At 34.9% G+C, this 3903-nt stretch overlaps 1 protein-coding gene across 1 annotated transcript in view; it reads right to left on the minus strand.

Annotated features, from left to right (window-relative positions):
- Positions 1 to 3903, minus strand: part of LOC106882999 (uncharacterized) — a 234092-nt gene that overhangs the window by 80376 nt on the left and 149813 nt on the right. The gene's annotated exons all lie outside the window — the stretch shown is intronic.

A 3903-nucleotide genomic window follows, 5' to 3' on the forward strand; every position in this document is an offset into this window, starting at 1 on the left:
TATATATATATATATATATATATATATATATGCGTGTGTGTGTGTGTATATATATATATATATATATATACATACATACAAGCATATATATGTGTGTGTGTGTGTGTGTGTACGTACGCATATAACATTTCAATCTATGTAATTGTAAATAGGTAAATAGGTACCTTGTGATTGTACAGATTATTTTGAATGCGTCACATATCGTAGATAATATTTATCTCCCTTGTTACCCCAAACAACTGTAACCTTGGCTAATCGATATTTTTCATAGCTTTATATCATGGTAGAAAGAATTTTCATGATTATGTTTTGTTTTCAAAAGAAATTCTGGTTTGAGAACAACACTTGAAAGAGGAAAGAAATGTTTTCTAGATATATTCATATAGATTCTTTATATTTTGTATTTGGTCGATAACTTGAGTTGAATAGATTTGTCAAAATGTAAAATTAAAATAATTTCGAAATTGCTTTCATACATTCATTCGTATTCACATAGATATTTAAATATACATTCATGAATTCATACATATACACAATCATATCTATCTATCTATCTATCTATCTATCTATCTATCTATCTATCTATCTATCTATCTATCTATCTATCTGTTGATAAACACACACTCACGCATATACAGTGATAGCTATAAAAGAATAAACATATAAGTATAATATATTATGTATATACATATATATCTATATATACATGTATATATATGTATATAATGTGTATGTATATATATATATATACATATATATATACGTATGCACATATATGTATGTATATATGCACACACACACATATATATACGTATATGCGCTTATATATTTCTTATAAAAAGGCATATATACACACATATATATTTATATATATCTGTATATCTATTGATACAGGTATAGTATACAGATGTATATATAGATGTAAATGAATAAATACATATATATATATGTGTGTGTGTGCGTGTGTGTGTGTGTATGTATACAATTATATACATATGTATGTTTGTATGTGTATAGTATTTGTACACAGGGTTTGTATTTAATTCTTTCATATGATATCGAGCACTGTAAGCTGGCTTTAAACCTACCTTGATATAAGTTTCAATAAATTCCTCTTTTCTCCACTAAAACACTCCGATATCTCATTCTTTACCGAATTTACCTGACTAGACTCCACAATTTCCCCATATCTTTTTTATCTTTCATCTTCCATAGACAAGGTAGTCAACGACTGCGGAAATGTGCAGCACATATTCCGCCATTTCTAGTGGAAATAGCGTAGACACACTGTTTCCACCGGCAAGGTCACCAGGAGGAAGAAACGTGATAGCGACTAACTTAGACGATAAAATTCTTATGTGGAATACCTGAGAAGACTATTCGAAGGAAATATTTGATTCATCAAATTGTAATGCAATGCATCTCTCAAGGAAAAGAGGCCAATCAAACCCTACTTTGTTTTGCAAAGTGGAAGCTGCTTATAAAAAAGCAATTTTAGACGTAAACATAGACAATAAACTGATGTAAGGCAAAATCGTATGTACAATATATGTAACACAGCTGCAGTATTTTGTATTACGTAGTGTTGTGGGAAAGTTGGTTAAAGAAGGAGGAATCACTGTCTACAATGCATGAATAATTACGCATCTTGGAGAGTCTTTTATTTTTTACTTGTTTCAGTCATTAAACTGCGGCCATGCTGGGTCACTGACTTAAAGGGTTTCGACAAATCGACCCAGTATTTTGTTTTCTTTTTAAGCCGTGTACTTATTCTATAAGGGTATCAACACTAGTTGTAAATCGGTGGGTGGGTGTTTGGGGACAAACATAAACACAAAACACACGCGCGCGCATACGACGGGCTGCTCCCAGTCTCTATCTACCAAATCAGTTCACAAAGCATTGGTCGGTTCGAAACTATAGCAAATATCACTAGCGTAAGGTACAACATAGTGGGATTGAATCCAGAACCAAATGGTCGGGGAGTAAACTTTTTACCACACAGCCACGTCTCTACCTAACTCTTGATGAAAGCTCTATGCAGCATACTCAGGCAAACCACAGTAGTCCAGAAGAAAACGTAGAGGAGCAATCCAATTGAATCTGATGATGTGGTAACCAATCTCGTTAACTATAACACAAAAGAGGGGTTATTAAAGCAATACTGATCGACAAAATATTCATAAGCCATAGACCGTCATGGTTTGAAAAACTCAGCTTTACAACGACAACAACAATTCATGTCTGCGTACGGCTTGTCAGTACCCGATACAGTGATTCACTAACTTTAGACAGTAGCTCTCTGCATTTGGAAGAAACATCCAGAAGATAAATAAAGCCAGCAGGAATTTTAAGATAAGTGGAAGAGCTATATGTTGTATAACAAAGCTCTTAGTATTGCAGACATTCTTTAGTTAATGCAGTATCTGATGAGTACCTTCCATCAAGAAATTTTAAAGAATCTAAAATATTTTAAAGATGATATTTACTCTACTCGTGTATTGAGTACTCTTTACATTGTCCATAATATCAACTGCTAACTATGTATATACACAAAATTCAGTAGGGTATTAAAATACCACTTACAATAAAAAGAGCTATCGCTCTAAAACCACAAATTACTCACTGTTAAAATACACACGGCGAATGCAACAGACATAACGGAAATAGGCTTTCTTTGTATGAACTACAGAAGTGAGGAATGCGTATATTCCGGGATCAATTGGTTTCACTTTCTGTATGAAAAACAAACTTAAGCTCGTCAGTCAGGCTTAACGCTACAACAACTATTTCTGAAATATTCATCACATTACACCGTGCGCGTTCTTTCATTTGAACGTCCCTGCGACATTCAAAAGGAACATATCGTGAGCCGGTATAATTTAAAGTTGAATAAGTATCATTACCACACAAACACACACACACACACACACATAGCGACTTTCTATGTTTGTATTTTTCGTTTGTTCCGTTTGTACTTCTATATCATTTTTTAGCATATTATTCAATGTAACGCCACTTATTTAACCTTCTTACTTTGGAACCATTCTGTCTACATTTTTTCGTGCGACGTCTGTTTCTGTCGCCGCTTCTCTCCCTATTGCCCTCATCTCTCTCTCTCTCTTTTTCTCTCTCCCCATCTCTCTATATCTTTCTCTCCTTCCCTCCTCAATACTTTCCTCCCTGTTACTATCCATCTTTCTCTTTTGACTTCATCTCCTCCCCCTTCCCCTTCGGTTGCCTTCTACTACTTTTTTTCGCTCCTCCCACTTTCACGTAACCCATGTTCATCGTCACTTCACTTCTCCATCGCCTCTTTACGCTTGATCCTTCCGTTTATGCTTCATCTTTCCGCTGCTCCTCCCGTTTCCAATCCTTTAGAGTATTTTTCCTGGCGTTACTCATATAGTCGTCTCATGTTTGAGCTGTAAGACCTTACTCCGTGTATTCATTTCCTTTTGCTTTGCTTGTATGTCCACATTCTGTCGTGCTTGTTTCCGTCTTAGTCACTTATCCGCTATTCGTTTCCTTTCAAATATTTTGCTTGTATTATGCATATAGATTCTTTGTACGTTCACATTCTGTCGAGTTTGGTCTCTTGTTTGTTTGCTCGCTATTTCCCACTGGCTTCTTATCGCTGACGCCAAAAAGGGAATCGATATTATCGTTAAAGGCGTGAAATTGTTACGATCCTTTGGATGATAACTGATGAGGATTACATGACTTTCTATGTGTGTATTTTCTGTTTGTTCCATTTGTTTGTACTTCTATATAACATACATGTATACACACACACGCACACACACACACATATATGCAGAGAGAGAGAGAGAGAGAGAGAAGAGAGAGAGAAGAGAGAGAGAGAGAGAGAGAATAGAGAGAGAAGAGAAAGAGAGAGAGAGA

This window comes from Octopus bimaculoides, chromosome 6 (assembly GCF_001194135.2).
Source record: "Octopus bimaculoides isolate UCB-OBI-ISO-001 chromosome 6, ASM119413v2, whole genome shotgun sequence".
In the NCBI taxonomy this organism is placed as follows: domain Eukaryota; kingdom Metazoa; phylum Mollusca; class Cephalopoda; order Octopoda; family Octopodidae; genus Octopus; species Octopus bimaculoides.